The sequence below is a fragment of the Ambystoma mexicanum genome, chromosome 3q (assembly GCF_040938575.1).
Source record: "Ambystoma mexicanum isolate Mex_15411 chromosome 3q, UKY_AmexF1_1, whole genome shotgun sequence".
Classification (NCBI taxonomy): Eukaryota; Metazoa; Chordata; class Amphibia; order Caudata; family Ambystomatidae; genus Ambystoma; species Ambystoma mexicanum.
Window position 1 is genome coordinate 921,986,535 of NC_090926.1, and position 19,984 is coordinate 922,006,518.

Below are 19,984 nucleotides of genomic sequence, written 5' to 3' on the forward strand. Positions count from 1 at the left end.
TTTTTCATGTAATTTAAACCCTTTCCTGCTAGGTAAACCGTGTTTCCCGCGTCTGGCACAAATAGGTGGCCTGGCTCCAAAATAGCCATGCCACAATGTTCTTTGTCCTGTCCTTTGGCCATCTTGCCCCTTCGCTTTCCCCAGGTCGAGTCAACCCGTGTCAGTCCTTATTTGGGCATGCATTTGCCTGCGAAACGCGGGCTTCTGCATGCCTTGTGTGTGTGCCTCCAGGATGTGGGCTGGGGTGTCTGTCCCCAATACACATCCTGGGTGCCAGAGAGTCTGGAGGGCTGTGAATGCCTGGGACCACCATGGTCCATGATTGGTCCACGTATGGAATGCCTGTCTGTGAGCAGATCTCCCATTGGGTCCACTTCGCTTTGACGCTAAGGAGATTCTGGATAAGAGAAGCCCCCAAACACACATAACATGTCGATCTCTGGAGTTCTCACTGAACGAAGGATAGGATCCAAGTATCCTGAAGCTAAGAAGCCGAGTCGAAGAACCGCTGGTGACCCGCTAGAAGGTTCGGCACCCTCAACCGGCTGTCATCCTATGGGACCCCTCTGCATCTAGAAGATCTGCGAAGAAGCTTCGACCCATTGGAATAGTGGGACCAACTATTCTCGGCACCTTCATCAAACCCTGCAAGTAAGCCTTCTCGGAAGTGTCCCTGGGCACACCAGTGGGCTGACCAGCTTACACAGGACCTTTGCTCTGTCTCCACCACCGTTTCGAGGAGGCCCTTGAAACTTGGTATATCGCTAGCTCTGTATTCACGGCACCCTCTCACCAAATGTCGTACACTTGGTGTTTCCAGGTCTGAAGTGAGACGAGTGCACCCGAACCGGAGCATATACGGTTATCGTGTCCCCCAGCCATGGTGACGACCTTTGCAGGTGCGCTGCATTTGTGCCCCTGAAGCCTGCTGCAGTGATACTGGCCTAATCCATCCACCAGGAGCGGAGATATCGCCACTGTCCCATTTGGGAATCATAGCTGTATCTTCGTCGCTGAAAGCCACAGAGCTGCCAAATTACCGCACTTGAACCTGCAACCGAAGTGGACTCGACTGACGAAGTTTGGTTCAGAGTGTGCCGGGGGTCGGTGATTAATCACAACCCTAGCCAGTGGCGCCTAGCGCCTCCATCAATTTTTACGCACGGGTGGCCCCTGGGGGCACCTCTCGTTTCCACTGCTAGTGCGAACTAGCAAACTATTCCCAACTCTTGTAATCAACTCTGCCCTCAAGTGGAAACTCTCCTCGAATAGTGGGAACCTATTCTTCATCGCCTCACCCACCTTCCTGAGCTGCTACAGACCCCTGAAGAGACCCCGTTTTGCCCATTGGAACTACCGCGTGCGCTTGCATTGCCTGTACTTTTGAGCATTAGGCTCCCCTCCTCTTAGGGATCGGACTGCCTCTTAGTTAAGAGTGTGTTGGATGCAGAAGGGGCTAAAGACTATTTGCACTGCCTGTTTCCTTCCCCTTTTAGGTTGTGGACCCATTTTGTGCATTAACCCTTTAGACCCCATTGGTCTTGTATATATGTATTTAGATAGCATTGTGTTGGCTTCATAAGTATTACTGTGATTTTATTTGTGTGTTTGAAACTCAAAGGCCTTGAAATAAATGTATATGTATTTTTAATATATCTACACCTGACTGGGAGTGATTTGTAAGTGTCCTTTACTCTGTGTGCTCATTGAGGTCTTTCAGTCACCCCCACCCCTCCTGAGACCTAGTCTTGACCGCCGCCAAGCTTCCTTGATTGGTCTGGCTTGTCCACCAGGTCAGAGTTCAGAAATCCATCTTAACAAATTGGTGTACAGCGGTGGGATAGGACTGAATGTATCCAGTGTTGCACACTAGTGAAGGCATTTCAAGTTATTCCTATCCAGGGCACATAGTGACTTTGTAGTGATAACTGTAAAAGGCCATAGACCGATCTAATATAATGGAAACAAGTACCTTAATAACCTTAAATGCTTCTAGGTCAGAAACATTGAGAAAGATGTGTACTGAGAGCGGTTTATCTGCTCAAGGTACAACATTGGAAATTATCCAAAGAGTCATGGAATGGCAAGAGTTGCAACTCAATGCCATAGCTTCTGATGATAGTGCAGAAGGGGATGGAGCAGCTTCCACTGGCAGAACGGACATTTCTGTCGCTGCACTCATCAGTGGTGCCCATGATGACAGGGAGGATGCTATAAGTAATGTTTCCTCTGCAAGCTCTGATGCTGAGGCCATGCTGGAATTCAAGATACAAAAACTGCTGTTTAGGCAGAAGGAGCTTGAATTTCACATGGATAAGCAGAGAATAGAACAAGCAGAAAAACAGAAATACAGGGATCACCAGTTGGAATTGGCCAAGCCTTAAGCTTCAAATGGATCCAAGGGACCTGGACATGGGTCTGGGTCCTCCTCTCATCCAAGATTTCCTAAATATCTGCTCAGTGTGTATGATGAGAAGAATGACATTATGGACTGGTTGAATGCATTTGAGTATGCATGTGAAGTTCAAGATGTTGTAAATGTTGATAAGATTGCATGGTTGCTCAGCGGACTACCCCATTCTGGCTGCAGTGTCATTATGGAAATGTCAAAAGTTGAGAGAGTTGATTTTGCAATGTTAAAACAAATTCTCATTTTGAAGTTTGGGAAGACTCCTGCCCAATATCTTAAAAGGTTCAGAGAGTATAAAAAGAAAGAAGGAAGTACGTGGGTGTCATATGTGACTGATTCTTTGAAAAACCTGAATGGCTGGGTTGAAGGCTAGAATGTCTCCACCTTTGAGGGTACGATATGTCTTGCCATGCTTGAACATATTTATGTAGCTTGTTCCCCTGAGCTTAAGCAGCAGTTGGCAGATTCAAAGGAGTTAGATCCTAATAAGCTGGCCATTGCAGCAGATTTGTGGATGTCACATAGAGTGTCCCATAAGGACAAGGCTCATCCTGGTAAGCAGGAGGAGGGGAAAAAGCCCAAAGATAAGGAGGGTGGGGGACCTGATAAAACTTCCTCCCAGACGGGCCACAAAATGAAAAATAAGGGTAAGTCACAAGAGAACACACAGGGTAGTGGAGGTTATCCTCCAAAACAGAATTCTGGTTACAGTAAGCCTCCCTATGTCAACAGACCCAGTGGATCTTGTGTGGCTTGTGGAGCAAGTGACCATGTGAAGGGGGACCCCAGATGTAAGGTCGAAACCTTGGGGGTCCACTCTGCTAATCTGGCCTTCTCCTCCTATGAGGAAGAAGAGGTTACAGGGGCATCCTTCTCCTCAGATTCCTTCCCCAGTGGGATAGATTCTGAGGTAGATTTAGTTTCCCTGCTTTCCTGGGAGCCTAAAGTCTCAGAGGCTTATGCCAGGATTCCAGACAATACCAAGCACTAATGTAAAGACAGTGTGCTGATCAATGGGGTAGATACTCCTGCTCTTAGGGATAGTGGGTGCAGTCAAACTGTAGTGGATTCTACATTGGTAGACCCAGAGGAAGTTACCAGAGCTTCTCTGATGCCCACTAAGTTAGCTCATGGCCCACCTCTGCAGTTCCCAGTTATACCTGTACATCTTACTTTAAATGGTACAGTAGTCAGGATTCCAGTGAGCATACATAGAGATGTTCCAGGAAAGGTCTTGCTGGGAAATGATCTCAGAGCCTTAGGGCTTGTGGGAGATACAGCAGAATGACCCTGCACAAGGGCAGCACTGGACAAGACCACGGCATTTACCAAGCCAAAGGGAAACCCAAGGCTAAAGGAGTCAAAAAAGATCAAACTGGGAAAGAGAATATTCCCCCTAACTCACCTACCACTGAGGTGGAGGTAGTTGGTCAAACACCAGGGCCTGACGAGGTAGAGGTGTTACCTGAAGTATTTGATCCTAATGACCATCCTGAACTAAAAGACTTGTAAGTAGAAGGTGGTCCTGGCAAGGAAGAATTCAGTAAGGGCCAACGTGAGTGCCCATCTCTAGAAGGCCTAAGGAGACAGGCCTGCTCCCAGCTTGAGGATGAACCTCCTGGGAAGCATAGGATTTATTGGGAAGGTGGACTCCTCTACAGTGAGCCTAAAGAGTCTACAGAAGGAGACCATAGGAGGTTGGTGGTTCCCCTTGATGTAAGACCCTTCCTCCTGCAGCTGGCACATGAAGTGCCCCTTGCTGGTCACCTTGGTATCAAGAGAACCAAGCAAAGGTTATCGATGCATTTCTACTGCCCAAGATGGGGGTGCAAGTAGAAAGTCACTGCAGGAGTTGTGCCACCTGCCAGTTATCTGGTAAGAGTGGCTCAACAATCCAAGTTGCACTGGTACCACTCCCAGTTGTGGGGGTACCATTTGAGAGGGTAGGGATTGACATTGTTGGTCCCCTTGACCACCAAACATCCTCAGGCAATAGGTTTATCCTGGTGCTGGTCGACCATGACACCAGGTATCCTGAGGCCATCCCATTGAAGACTGTGACTGCCAAGTCAGTTGCAAAAGCTTTACTTGGCATATTTACTAGGGTTGTCTTCCCTAAAGAAGTTGTGTCTGGTAGGGGCAGCAACTTTATGTCAAAGTATATGCAGGCCATGTGGAAGGAATGTGGTGTCACCTATATGTTTTCATCCACATATCACCCACAAACCAAGGGTCTAGTTGAAAGGTTTAACAGGACTTTAAAAAGCATGACTGGGGCTCTGGAAGAACCCCAAAGATGAAAATGTGATCTTCTGTTACCATGCTTACTGTTTGCCTACAGAGAGGTACCACGTGAGGGTGTTGGCTTCAGCCCCTTCGAGCTTCTGTTTCGTAACCCTTCAAGGGGACCCTTGGCCATAGTCAAGGAGGGATGGGAGATCACCACTGCCCCCATTAATACCAATGTAGTAGACTATGTTCTAGGGCTCAGAAAAAGGATGGTACTCCTGATGGGTCTGGCTAGTGAGAAACTGAAAGCAGGGCAAGCACTGTGGAAACACTGGTATGACCAGAAGGCTTCCCTCATCAATTTTACACCTTGTCAGCAAGTCCTGATCATGAATCCCATAAGGCCTTGCGCTTTACAGGACAAATGGTCAGGCCCTTACACAGTGGTGGAGTCACTGGGTGACGTCAACTATTTAGTTGACCTTGGAAGGGCTGGTCAGGCTCTAAAAGTGTTCCATGTGAATAGACTGAAGGCTTTCATCACAAGAGTTGAAATCGCTGCACTGCTGCTGGCTTCAGATGTTGAAGAAGAGGGAGTAGAACCTCTCCTTGACCTGTTCCAGAGCAGTCCTTCAGACAGCTCCATTGAGGGTGTCCATGTGGCCCCTCACCTGACTGCTGATCAACAGGCAGAGGTGAAATTTTGCTGTTTGCTGAGGCAATTTTCCCCCTTGTTCTCACAGTCTCCTGGTTTGACACCTTGGTGCAAACATGACTTTGACACAGGAGACAGTGTACCTATCAAACGTAGGGGATACAGGATGTCAGCCAAAGTAAGGTCTTACATTAAGACAGAGGTCAACAAAATGCTGGATCTTAGGGTGATTGAACCCTCTAGTAGTCCTTGGTCCATCCCAGTGGTATTGGTTCCAAAAGCAGGTACTTCTGAGTTGAGGTTCTGTGTGGATTACAGGGCTCTAAATGCCGTCACCAAGACAGATGCACACCCCTTGCCAAGAACAGATGAGCTGGTGGATACTTTGGGTGCTTCCAAATACCTCAGCACATGTGATCTCACTGCAGGCTATTGGCAAATAGCTCTTGCAGAACATGCCAAGGAGAAGACAGCTTTCTCAACACCATAGGGTCTTTACCAGTTCAGGGTAATGCCTTTTGGGTTGAAGAATGCTCCTGCCACTTTCCAGAGGCTTGTGAATCATGTGTTGAATGGGTTGGATGAATTCTGCCTTGCATATCTGGATGATATAGCAGTTTTCAGTGCCACCTGGGAGGACCATGTGAAACACCTTAGGATTGTGCTGCAGGCTCTTCAGAAGACCCACTTGACCATAAAGGCCAGTAAGTGCCAGATTGGACAAGGATCAGTGGTCTACCTTGGACATGAAGGCGGTGGAGGGAGCATACAGCCTCTACCCAGTAAAGTACAAGTATTACAAGACTGGCCTACCCCCACTACTCAGACCCAAGTGAGAGCCTTTTAGGACTCACTGGGTACTACAGACATTTCATGGCAGACTATGGCACCATAGCTGCCCCTCTGACTGATCTCACAACTCCTAAGAAACCCAAGAAGGTAACTTGATCTGAAGAGAGTGAGAATGGCTTAAAAGATTTCTCAGGGCCCCTGATTACCAAATAACTTTTATTGTGCAGACAGATGCTTCTGACACTGGGATAGGAGCTGTACTATCACAAGTAGATGAGAAGGGTCAGGAAGGGTAAGGAACACCCTATTGGCTTCATTAGCCGCCAGCTTAAGGACAGAGAGCTTGGGTGGTCCACGATAGAGAAAGAATGTTTCTCTGTTGTGTGGGCCCTAAGGAAGCTGAGGCCCTACCTTAATGGGACCCACTTCACTGTGCAAACGGACCATAAGCCGTTAAAGTGGCTAATGAACATGAAGGGAGAGAAACCAAAGTTGTTCAGGTGGTCCATAAGTCTGCAAGGCTTTGACTTCACTATAGAGCATAGGCCAGGTGTCCAACATAGCAATGCTGATGGTTTGTCCAGAATGTTTAACTGACCTGAACATGAGACTCATCCAGGGGTGGATTAATTCCCCCTGTCCTTGGTCTGAGAGGGGTGAGTGTTAGGAAAGATTTCTATGTATGTGTAATTTTCCCTCCAGTTGTGTACCCCCCAACTTTTTGCTGGTGTTTATCACCATAGTCTGACTTTGCCAGGGGAGCCCAGCCTTCTGCTGAACTCCTCTGGGCTTTCGCTCACTTATTATGGGGAAACTGACATGCCCTTAAGACAGTCAGTACTGGGAGACTTTGTTTCCCTTATTCCTTTTCCAATGTTGCAACTTTTCTGCTTGGGTCTTTTAGTCATTTCCAAAGGCCCTAGATACTCTCAAAGGATTTTTTAGGAGATGTGCAGATGTGTCAGGACAGGGCTGGTGGCAGTTTAACTTTTCATGTAATGTTAAACCTTTCCTGCCAGGTAAACCACGATTACCACGTTTGGCACAAATAGGTGGCCTGGCTCCAAAATGGCCATGCCACAAGGTTCTTTGTCCTGTACTTTGGCCAGCTTGCCCCTTCACCTTCCCCAGGTCGCGCTGACCCGGGTCAGTCCTTATTTGGGCATGCATTTTTTTGCAAAATGCTAAGCTTTCGCGGGCTTCTGCATGCCTTTTGTGTGTGCCTCTAGGATGTGGGCTGGGGTGTCTGTCCCCAATACACATCCTGGGTGCCAGAGAGTCTGGAGTGCTGTGAATGCCTGGGACCACTGTGGTCCGTGATTGGTCCACGTATGGTATGCCCGTCTGTGAGCAGATCTCCCATTGGGTCCTCTGTTTCGGCGCGAAGGAGATTCTGGATAAGAGAAGCCCCCAAATACCCATACCATGTCAATCTTTGGAGTTCTCACTGAACGAAGGATAGGATCCAAGTATCCTGAAGCTAAGAAGCCAAGTCGAGGAACTGCTGGTGACCTGCTGGAAGGTTTGGCACCCTGAGCCTGCTGTCGTCCCGTGGGACCCCTCAGCATCTGGTCGTCCTAGAAGGTCTGCGAAGACGCTTCGACCCATTGGAATAGTGGGACCAACTATTCTCGGCACCTTCATCAAACCCTGCAAGTAAGCCTTCTCGGAAGTGTCCCTGGGCCAACCAGTAGGCTGACTAGTTTACAGAGGACCTTTTCTCTATCTCTGCCGCCGTTGCGAGGAGGCCCTCAAAACTTGGTATATCGCTAGCTCTATGTTCACAGCACCCTCACACCTCATTTCATACACGTGGCGTTCCCAGGTCTGAAGTCAGACGAGTGCGCCCAAACCGGAACATACACGGTTAGCGTGTCGCCCAGCCGTGGTGGCAACCTTTCCAGGAGCTAAGAAATCGCCACTGTCCCGTTTGTGAATCATAGCTGTATCTTCGTCGCTGAAAGCCGCCGAGCGGCCAAATTGCCACACTTGAACCTACAACCGAAGTGGACTCGACTGCCGAAGTTTGGTCCGGAGTGCGCCAGGGGTTTGTGATTAATCACAACCCTAGCCAGTGGCCCCTAGCGCCACCATCCATTTTTACGCATGAGTGGCCCCTGGGAGCCCCTCTCCTTTCCACTGCTAGTGGGAACTAGCAAACTATTCCCAACTCTTGGAATCGACTCTGCCTTCAAGTGGAGACCCTCCTCGAATAGCGGGAACCTATTCTTCATCTCCTCACCCACCTTCCTGAGTTGCTACAGACCCCTGAAAAGACCCCGTTTTGCCCATTTAGGTTGTGGACCCATTTTGTGCATTAACCCTTTAGACCCCATTACTCTTGTATATATGTATTTAGATAGCATTGTGTTGGCTTAATAAGTATTACTGTGATTTGATTTGTGTGTTTGGAACTCAAAGGCCTTGAAATAAATGTATATGTATTTTTAGTATATCTACACCTGACTGGGAGTGATTTGTAAGTGTCCTTTACTCTGTGTGCTCACTGAGGTCTTTCAGTCACCCTCACCCCTCCTGAGACCTAGTCTTGACCGCCGCCAAGCTAACTTGATTGGTCTGGCTTGTCCAGAAGGTTACCCTGTTCCAAGAAACTAGGCTGGCCTTCTGAACCTCTGTCCACCAGGTCAGAGTTCAGAAATCCATCTTAACAGAACATATTGTGCAGGATCGCCCAGTTCCACAGGATTTGCGATTCCTTGGAGAGATTAGGAGAGCGGGTCCCTCCCTGCTTCCTGATGTAGAACATGGTGGTCGCGTTTTCCGTGAAGATGCAAACCACCTTGCACTGTAGCAGGGAGTCTGAAAGACTTGAGGACCCAGAACACCAGAACACTGCCCGGAGCTCCAACACACTGATGTGAAGCAACTTGTCCTCCGGCTGCCAGAGGCCTGTGGTGTGGAAGTTCCCTGTGTGTGCTCCCCAACCCTCTAGGGAGGCATTGGATGTCACTGTGGCTTGATGCAAAAGTGGGTGAGTTTGGGGGAACAGCGGGCTGAGCTTGATTTTTTTGTTCCAGGAGCCTGACAGCTGTTTCCACCTGGCGTCTAGGAACTCCTGCAGAGGTCTCATAATGGACTCCAGTGAACTACAAGAGGAATGCAGGAAGACATCATCTGATGTAACAAACAAAAAACAAAAAATCCTTCCCTTTGTCAAGATTCTCACATTCATAAGTTCACGATTGGTCCACCTCCTTCGGGCTCGGAGCATGGGAACCCCTCATATGGGCTCAGACCCCTTTTTATACAATGTTCACAATTCACAACTTGGTCTCCCTCAACCGGACTCGGACCATGGATCCCCCTTGTTCGGGCTCAGATCCCTTTTCACACAATATTTACAATTTGGTCTCCCTCATCCGGGCTCGCACCATGGATCCCCCTCTACCAGGCTCTGATCCCTTTTGACACCAGAATCGAAGACTTTCGACATTGTGCAGGATTTAGCTTGACCGGTCGCAGGACCACTTCGATTTACAATTCTGTACAACTCTTTAATTTTCACTTCTGCCACTTCTCAGCTGGATACCTTACAGAGACCTTCGATTGGGCACACACGTGGTGCCAGACCACTCTGTCTCACAAGTTTGATCTTTTGGTCTACAAGTCCCAGAATGCACATTCAACATTTGTTCTCACTTCACCAGTTGCAGGCACTTTTGGGATTTACACAAAGTTATTGACCTAACAGGTTATCCCGCCTTAGCTTCCCCTAATTCACAGGGTCTCCATCTTTTACCCTCAGTGATGAGGTGTTAGCAAGAATGGGCATTCACTTGAGGTCAGGTTTCCAGCACCTGAGCCTCAACTACCTGGGTTTCTGGAACTCACCCAGGGAGCAAGCACTGATTTAAACACTAAAAGAAAAGTGTAGATGGAGTTTTGGTTCCCTGGGCCACGTCTCCCCTGCCACACTGTAGCCCCCTTTGTAATCACGGGCTTCAGTGTCTTGGCAGTCCATCCCCCCTTCTGGCTTCCCAAGGTTCTCCCAGCTGCTGACTTCCTCTTCTGGCCTTCACGGTTCCTACGGAATCCCCAGCTGGCTCTGAGTGTGCCTGGGTGGTTGACCTTTTATACTCTTTGAAAGAGTTGGAGTGTCTGGTGTGCCTGGAAATGCTGCCGGAGTCGCTTTGCAGCTGATGCTGCTACCTGAAATCTTTCACCCCTCTCTATTGCAGACCTCGCCCCCTCCAGCTGACGCCTGCCTTCAACACCAACTAGAAGAGCGGAGTGCAGCGAAGCAGAGTGTGGACGAGTGTCTGGTATCTGGTGGGCCGTGGGCCGGCAGCCCACTGGAGGATGGCAGGACCCTGAGGAGTGTGAAGAGCTGGAAAGAAGGCGAACCGGCTCTAACGATGTCAGCAGTAAGCCCAAAGCTGGCATTGTCATGCTCTCGCCCACCGGAGAACAGGGTACTCTCAGTGACTCAGGCGGGTAAGATTCTGTGTAAAACTGTAACATTAAATATTTCACTGCTCTCCTCCCCGAATCCCCAAACCTCATTCCTTGCCGAGCCGTCCCGCTCTGAGCTTTTTCAGGTATTCACGTCAGCACATATTCCAGCCCCTGGGAATGTATCTATGCCTACTGCAATGGGGATGGATGCCACGGCAACGAGTGGGGAACTACCACCAGAGACCAACTGGTCTAGGGGTGCGTTTCTAAACAGCCCCCACTTTGGAATTTCGCTGCTTAGCTCTGACCCAAGTCCTTTTTATAAGAGCTCTGCTACAGTTGGGCTGCTGGCAGATGCCCAACCTGAGCAAGCGTTAAACTTACCGGCGCAGAGTCCAGACAAAGTCCTGCGAGTGGGGCCACTGGATTATGACACAGATTCACTCCCCTCACAGAGAAGAGGGTCGGAAGGAGTTATGGAGAACATTGAATCCTCAACAGTGGCTCAGGACCCCATTGTTGCTCCAGCTTCAATGGAGTCAGGGCTGATTGCGGCCCCAGTCGTGCTAACTGTGAGGGTGCAGATAGATGGGGAGCCGCGGTCTGACCTAGACCCCAAATCGGACCATTTGCCTTTCTTGCCTAATCGCACGCGGGAAACAGGCGCTGTGTGCTCTGACTTATTGTCCGGGATTTTGAGAGAGGCTCATGAAACGCAAGAACAGTTTGTAAGGTGTTTATCGTCTTCTGAGAATAATAATACTCTCTTGCTTGACCAACCCTCCCCGAATGTGCGTGATAATATCCCACCCGGCAACCTATTGGTGGGTGGCATCTTGAAAAAATCTGTGGTTACTGCCAATCCTGCAAAGCAATTCCATGCTTTGTGCCCAGGAGATTTTCCAGAACCAATATTCCTCCTACGAGGGAAGTGATTAAAATGGCGAACCAACCACGGGCATACCGTAAGATGATGGCGAAGGGCTATCGAACAAGCTCCACATTACCGTCACTCTTCCTGACCAAGTCAGCTTCTTCCACGAGTGGCTTGGTTCCAGGAGATCTATCTCATGCCGAAATGCTGGAAGGAATGGAGGTTTGTGCTAAACAATTTAAAAAAACCTCTGGAAAGCAAAGCGCTAATGGGCAAACACGCAAAACTGCAGCCCCTTATAACTTCTCCCCCTTTATCAAGCCGGTGCCCTTAAAGGAAACTTGATGACATGCACAAACCGGACCACCATTAAACAACCTCGAGCCCATAATGAAGAACATCCATTGGCGAACAACCTGGAGTGCCTTACTAATATTACGGATGTGACTCCTGATCATTTGGGCGAACGTCCTCGAAGTCCACCTAGGTGGTCCTTCAGGCACACCTAGACTCTGCATCTTTGGACGTAGACCAAGTTACGGGTGCAGCTCGAGATTTGGAGCTCCACTCGCGTGAATTAGCCTCGAGTCTTTCACTCCTCTAAGACAAAACGGACAACAGGAACTGTACCTTCATGACACCAGACCCACCTCAACCCGGATTAAATAGGGCGGGGACAGCATTTGAAGGTTTGGCTCCCAAACAAACTCACTGTAATAACAATAGTAGCACAGAGGCTTCTGGAGATAGGTCCCTGCTGTCGAACTTAGGCCTGACCCTTTACAATGGAAATTTAGCTGAGCAGGGCCCCTGTCCACTGGAAACGAATGCCTCATCTAGAAAAAATAAACCTGATCTTTTTACAATGATGCCAACTATCACCATTGCCCTCGCACCGTTAACAAAACTCTATGAACGACACACTAAAGGACCATACAACATTATTGGAGATGATGCACTCAAAACTCACTTTCCTCTAGGTCTTTGTTAGGGCAAACGAGCAACGAGCTGTACCTGATCACTCAAAATCTGAATCTAGGAGCGAGAAACACACGACAGATGCCAGCCAATGAGCATGTTCCTCGCAAACTACACAGATACCAAGTGGACCTAACAGGGGAATCAGTAGGTCTCACCCGAGAGTGTCCTAAAACACTATTGAGGGTGACGACTGCCGATTACCTGGGGAAAAAACTACCCCTGTATTCTTCCAAATCAAGAAGCAGAAGAAATCCAGGCCGCAGTGGAATGTCTGGGCGACTTGGTAAATCCGGCCTATGCTATTTTCGCTCAGAAAAAATCTACTTCTAATGGCAGGAATGAGATGATGGAGAAGCAGTCACCTCGTGACACCCAACAAATAAGGTACAAGGACCTTCTTCACCAACAACAGAACTCCAGGAGTGGTGCCCCAAAACCGGTCCGAGGATGTCCCGTCCAAAGGCTAACAATCCTTTGTGCGCACCTGCTGGCAAGGAAGTGGTGCACTCCTGTGAGGCCACTGCTAGGTAGACGAGTCCCACTTTGCAAATTCGAATGGATCTCTCAACATACTCTGTGGAAGAGCAAGTCAGTGGCCAGCTTGGGGAGGACGGGCTTTTAGGGCCCTCCACCACTCTGGTCGGGCCAACCTTCACTCTGCTCCCTGCACCGGGCCCCTGTTTCTTCCCCATTTTTCAATATGTCAGAGAAAAGGAGAAAAATGTTCAACAACCAAAATCAAAAAGGGGGATCCGACTTTAAATACTCATTAGTGGCAAACTCCGGAACAGAACAAGTCAGTGGGAAAAGACTCTTGATCTTAACTTTGGATTAGCCCCGATGTCCGCCTTCAGCAAACAAGCCTGGAGCGATGAAGGTGGCTCTTAGCCAGACCATGAACAGTTACCCCCGTCCGCCTTGCTCAAGAACACAATCAGTGAAGAGTCCGCGGGGACAAATAGTGAGAAAAACTAATATCTCCCAGCAAATAAATAGCGGGGCTCTGGAGTGGAGAACTCAAAACCCGAAACACTGCTCTCATAAACTTGAGCAAATTCTGGATGTTTGGAGATGAGCAGCGAACAGATTTAATGTATCTCCACATCAACTCTCTGGTTGTAAAGAACATGTTGTGTGACGCTGCAGAAAGTCTTCTGATGCTGAGCTTTGACTTAACAATAGTTAAGGACCTGGAGCCTGAGGCCTTGCTAGTGCCACAAGTTGCATCATCAAGGATCAATCTCAAAACCACAGGTTTAGTTAATAGTGACATTATCCAAGGAGCCCGGTGTGCAAACTCTGTTGAAAACTACCTAAATCCCCTCCAGACAGGCCGGGTACCTGTTGTCTTAGGTTCTAAGCTGAACATCACAATCAAACCAGAGTTATCTTCTCGACAAGTTAGTAGCAGCAAAGTGCTACCATCTGCACAACCGGTGAGAAGTAAAACACTGGAATGGTCATGGCTGCCGAGAGCGCTCACACTTCATGATAAGCTTTAGCCACGCAAGCTGCTTGAATTACTACCGACTCAGACCTCATTGAATTCCAAAGACACTCCGAGGACCACACGACTAAAAATGGTTTCTTGCAACACGCAAGGTTTCATTCATCTCACTAAACCTAGTGGGATACATTTGGGAGATTAAGATTTATTATGTCGGCAAGAAACTTGGCTCCGTTAGATCCCCTTCCTCAACGGCTTTGAGATATCACTGAGTGCAGCTATCAAAAGGAAAAAAGGGCAGCCATCCGCTGGTCTTTTAACAGCTGGCAAATCTGGCAGTCGACTGAATTTAATAGAGCCTGTCTCATCGAGTCCTTTGTCACAAGAACTTCTTATTGGTTGGGAGATTGGTTGGGAGATCGCTGACAAGCTACAGGGTCCAGGGAAGACAGCTTAACTGGTTTTAATTAACGTCTACTGGAACCCTGTGCTAATATCCAACAAGTCTTTCATAGACCAGATCGTGATCATATGTGGTGATCTAAATACACCATTTCTGATCAGCAACTCCCACCACCAATACATGGTTCATGGGAACACCTGATATATAAGAGGTGCCATGTGGGGTTCCCTGATGGTTTCGAAGGATATGAATATGTTAAATGTCAATATCAAGGGAGATATACCACCCCAGGCGACATGGGAGAAAATGGACCGCTCCTCAGTGATAGACTACATCTTCGTCTCCAGAAATGTCCTTCCCTTGGTTACGACATTGAAAGTGGTCAAAACAGCTAGCAGCGACCATCACATGCTATTCCTGGAATGGACGGCCTCTACATCTATTAGCCGTCAAAGGATGCCCATAGAAGTATCGGTCTGTAATAGTGGATCTTGCCTAAAACTCTCAAATAACAATATTAAGAAACTTTCAGCGGACTTCAGACTGGCAGGCTCTACAGTGGAATCCACTCCACTCCTGTAACAACATTGCACTAAGTTCAGCAAGAGGGCCTGGCCCATTGCAAGTCATCTTCATGTATTTAATGCAGAATTGGTGATCCGAAGCAAAGTGGTCAGGAGGCAAATAAATCAAATTTATTCAAGGACCAAGAAAACGCTTGCATGGAAAAAGGAAGTACAAAAACTGGATTCATTCCATCAAATTGATAATGTACCAGAACGATTCTGAAACAATGCTCAGGGCACTTGCAGGCAAGAAAACAAGGGCTTTTTGGTAATTGATAAAGTCGGTGGGACTCCTGTCTAATGACGAACAGATGAACCCCATAAGTGAGATCGGCCAGAACCAACACTGAAAAAATATATACTGTGGAATCAAATAACAATTCAATCTGTTTGTCTGTCCAAGAGCTGGAGCCTTGGGTTCTTCCAAGCGACATCAAGGACATCCAAAAGCATATATGACAACTGAACAGCTTGCGAGCGCCTGGGTCGGACGGCCTAACTTTATGCTGAAAGAACACCCACAGGAATGGACTAGTCCCATACATGCTCTGTTGGTCCAAATTACTACAGCCCACCAAATCCCAAGCTCCTGGAGGAGGGCGATAGTGGTCCCAATCTCTAAGAGAACCCCAAGAACTATCGACGCATCACCCTCCTAGATGTAATTAGGAAGCTTTACAGTGCGATAATTGTGGACCATTTTCTCAACTGGTGCTTACGATCAAGCTGTAACGACCCCTTTCAAACGGGCTTTGTAAAGGGTATCAGGACTTCATTGAACATTTTTCAACTCCACATACTCAAGGGCCATGTATGAAATGGGAAACCCGAGATCTTCATGGCCTTTGTCGACCTGGTTCAGGCATTTGACCAGATCAATCGTCTCAAACTGTGGGAGAAACTCAAAGCTTATAACAGCCCCAGGGTTCTATTGCATGCTATAAAGGCTATGCACTTTGGCACAACATTGAGAGTCCGGTTGGATAAATTTGGCCTCCTATCCAATGAAGTTCCTCCATCCAAGTGAGTCAAGCAGGGCTGTCCAATCGCTTCAGCTTTGTTTAGCATTTTCTTGGTCGATATTAAACAGCCCGATCTGATAATGAGAACTTTTTCTCCAACGGCGGGGGGAGTCCAGATACTTCGTCTACTTTATGCAGACAACGTGGTCTCAACTGGACTCTCTCCTTAGCTACATCAATTCAAATGGCCTGGAAATTAACAAAGAAAAAACAAAGATCTTGAGCTTCAGAAACTCAAACAGGGGAAAGAGCCGCCACTCATGGTGCCTGGACCGAGAGCGCATTGACCAAGGTGGTTCCTGCCATAACTCATGTAGCAGAGGCGATGCTTAGCATTCCAGAGTCTGTATGGCCACAGTTGGAAGCTCTATTTTGGAAAAGAGTTCTGGGTATCCCTCCATCTACTCCAATCCAAATCATCCGGCGGGAGTTGGGCCTCTTGTTGTTTACACTGACTGTGGAATGGAACAGCCTGGCTCTTTTCAGGAAATGCTTTATATCTCCAAGCGCTGACATCTTGGAAAGGATTTATAAGGAAATCGTGTCATCCCAAACCTCTATGCTATGAAATTAGGGGTTCAGTTGATCTATTACTTGCTAATCCGACATGGATTAAGGAAAAACTGAAAGAGCAAGATTGAATTACAATTTTGGAATCTGCTGCCAGCAATCAATTGGTAGCACACTTAGCGTCGGAGCCACAGAAATTGGATGTTGTGTGTAACTATTTAAAACAATTTACCAACATAAAGTTTAGAGATCAATTCTTGAGAACTCGACTGAATCTCCTTTCTACGAACAAGATTCGGGCGATCTGTGGCTTGCCCGAAGGAAACAAATGCTGTTTCTGTAAAGATGACTTTGTTGTGGAAACCTTGAAACATCTTGTCATCTCTTGTCCAGCTCTTACAGAGGAACGCACAAAACATTTTTGTCACTTACTAGCTGAGTATTGGATACTAGATACAGAAGTAAGTATGGTGGAGTACCTTAATGGAAGGAAGCAAGACCTGATATGTGATCGCAGTGGTCACATTTTTAGCTAATTGTTTCTAAGGGAAACCCTGGAAGGTTTATTTAATAGACTCAGGACGATTTGGTTGGGAATTTCCTGTATGCATCTTTTTTTTTTGAGTTGATTGGAGTCAGGTGTGAGTAGTTGTCCCTCCCTGCCTGACCTCATTGACCTCATTATCGGGGCAACCTGGAGACTGACTATTGCCCATGGATTCCTATGGGTAATCCTCATGACTCCCATCTGCCTCTTCTTCGGCTCAGTAGTTGGACCTCTAGAATGAAAGTAGGGATTATGGGACTTGTAGGTTTTCCTGGAGATCATGGAAAAGCCCTGAAGGTTTTTGCTCGGATGAAGGGGGTAAATGTATTGCGATAAGTGACTGGATTTGTTTTGCGTTTCCTTGGTCATTTTCTCCTTTTTCTTACAGGGGTGTGATGGGACTCTGCTGACAATATCCCATGACAACTGAGGGGATGTTGGGTAGGGTGTATCGGAATGGGAGGAATACCATGTCTCGCCCAAAGGCGTGTGTCCCATAGTCCCCAAGGACCCCCTGCCCAGGTTATCCCCCTCGCTCATACGCCTCTAGGATTGGGATCCAAGAGCGATGGCCCTCCACTGACCACCTGAACAAAGGATCCCTGGGAATAGCCTGGGAGAAATGCCTCAGGTTTCTCACAGGTAGATGTATATGCCTGTGTGGCGGACATGGGCAGCAACCGGAGGAAAGCATTTTGTGAAGACTCTTGGAGACGAATTTAGACCGAAGGGCAGAGCTTTGAACTGGTAATGCTTGCCTTGCACCCCGAAACAAAGGAAGCACCTGTGCTTGTGGTGTATGGGAATGTGGAAGTAGGCATCCTTCAAGTCCAGAGAGGAGAGGAAGTCTCCTTGTTCCAGCTGGCTGAGAATATGTTGTAGCGTGACCATGCAGAATATTTGCAATTTTAGGAACTTGTTGAGCTGCCTGTGGTTGAGAATGGGTCTCCACCCATGGGACTTCTTTCTCAACAGGAAGTATCTGCAGTACACTGTGGAGCCCCGGAGGTGCGTTGGTACAGCTTTTATAGCTCCTTTTCTTTCTGAGCAGGGACCGAACTTCTGTAAGTGCAGGGGCAGAATCTGTTCCTTTTTGTCTACTGGTGGAATGGAAGGGCATTTGTCCAGAAATTCGAGGGTGTGACCCTGATGAACAATATTGAGCAAACATTCAATGGTGGAGATGTTGCGCCACTGTTTGACAAACTACGATAACAGCCCTCCCACTGGGTTGCTGAAAAGAGGACCCGGAACCTGATACTGGCACGGCTTGCTTGGGCATTTGAGCACGGGAGCAGGCTATGCACCCTCTCTGTGTACCTCTGTACACCTGCGATCTCCCTCGGAATGCCTCCTGTGAGGTGGTGCGAGACGGTTGGTGATATGATGGCTGATAATCTCTGGTGGTTCTTGAAAATCGTGCCATAGCAGAACGAAAAGGGCTGCCTCTGCTGTTGCAGGGTGACAAGTGAGCGGGCAATGTCTGTGTCTGTCTTGATCGCCTGAAGGTTCTTGCCGACCTTTTTAACAAAGAGGTCAATGGCATCAAAGGACATGTCGATGACCTTAGACTGCAGGTCAGGGTGGAAATTGGTGGCCTTCAACCACTCCTTGGCTCCTCAGAATGGCCCCATTTCCCATTTTACAGAAATCTGTGTCCACAATATCCAAGGCCACGGTGATGGCGTGATCAGATGCTGCCTCGCCCTCATGTAGCAAGGCCAAAGCCTCATCCATCTTGTCGTCAGGTAGGAAATCCAGGATAGGGAGCATCTTATACCACAATTCCTGGTTGTACTGGTACAGAATGGCCAAGACGTTTGCTGCCTTGCTCGTAGTAGCTGCTGTGGTAATCACAGCTTTCCGAAAGCATCCATCTGTACCCCTCGTCACAAATAAATGCTGCTGTAAATTCCAGACTTCCGAAAGAGACCATATTTGGTACAGACTTTGAGGTTTGAAACCCTCCATAAAACGCAAATAATTCCTCCCTTCCTTATTTCCCTATCAATTCCTGGGAAGAAGAAGGGTTCATAGCTGAAAGCCCTGTCAGGAGATGGAAAAATTGGGTTGTGGAAGGAACTCCACCCCTGGGAGAAGGTTAAATGATAAATCTGATGGTGTTATCACTCCTTTCCTGGCAATGACCTCTCCCCATGTTGTCAGGGGATGTCAACCACTACCTGATCCTGACCCTAGGGGCGGATATATGAGGGGCGATCTCATGGGGAGAGGCAACCCACAGGGGAGTGACACAAGATCATCGGACGAGACATGATTTGATACATTTATAACGTGCACAGAATTAACTGAATCGAATCCTGGCGCAGATGACAAAGAAAGATTGAGTGTAAGATCAAACAGCCGAATAGTGATATCCTTGAGATCATGAAAAAAGGAGGCTTTTATTTAAAAAGGTGGGTCTTTAAGCCTGCTCGAAATGCCAGAAAGGAATGCCTGAAAGGAATTGGCCCTTCTCAAGTTCAACGGAAGGCTGTTCCAGAACCAGGGCCAGCAACCGAAAATCTACAGTCTCCCCTTGGGACAACAAGCAAAAGTTTATCTTCCAACCTCAGAGCCCGAGCAGTGCTGTACAGCTTGAGCTGATTGCTTAGATAGCTTGGAGCTAAGCTGATTATACACTTAAACACTAAGCAGCCAGTCTTAAACCGTATTGCTGTCCTCCACTGCTAACCAGTGAAGGGAACGGCGAAAGCCTGAGGTTAAAGTGTTTTTTGGTGCACCAAACACCAATCTGACTCCTGCATTTTGTGCCCTATGCATGCGATGAATCTGTTTAGTCGGGACTTCAATAAGGAGCCCATTACAATAGTCCAATTTGGAACTGACTAAAGCTCCTACAACCACCGGGAAATCGGTCTCAGGTACATATGGAAGCGCTTGCCACAGCAAACAGCTATTATAGAAGACACATTGCGGACACCTGGCTGGCGCAGCCCAGGTCACTCTGCCATATGCATCCCAAGTTCTTTACCTTTGTGGCATGTTTAAGTGTGGAACCCAGAAAATGAGGCGGGGCAGACTACCCTTCCCCTCCAATAGATGTCACTTCTATTTTCTTGGGATTGAGCTGTAACCAATTCTGTGCCATCCATACCCCTATTTCTTCTA

At 47.9% G+C, this 19,984-nt stretch overlaps 1 protein-coding gene across 1 annotated transcript in view; it reads right to left on the reverse strand.

Moving 5' to 3' along the window:
* Positions 1 to 19,984, reverse strand: part of LOC138583117 (ATP-binding cassette sub-family A member 9-like) — a 2,332,105-nt gene that overhangs the window by 363,479 nt on the left and 1,948,642 nt on the right. The gene's annotated exons all lie outside the window — the stretch shown is intronic.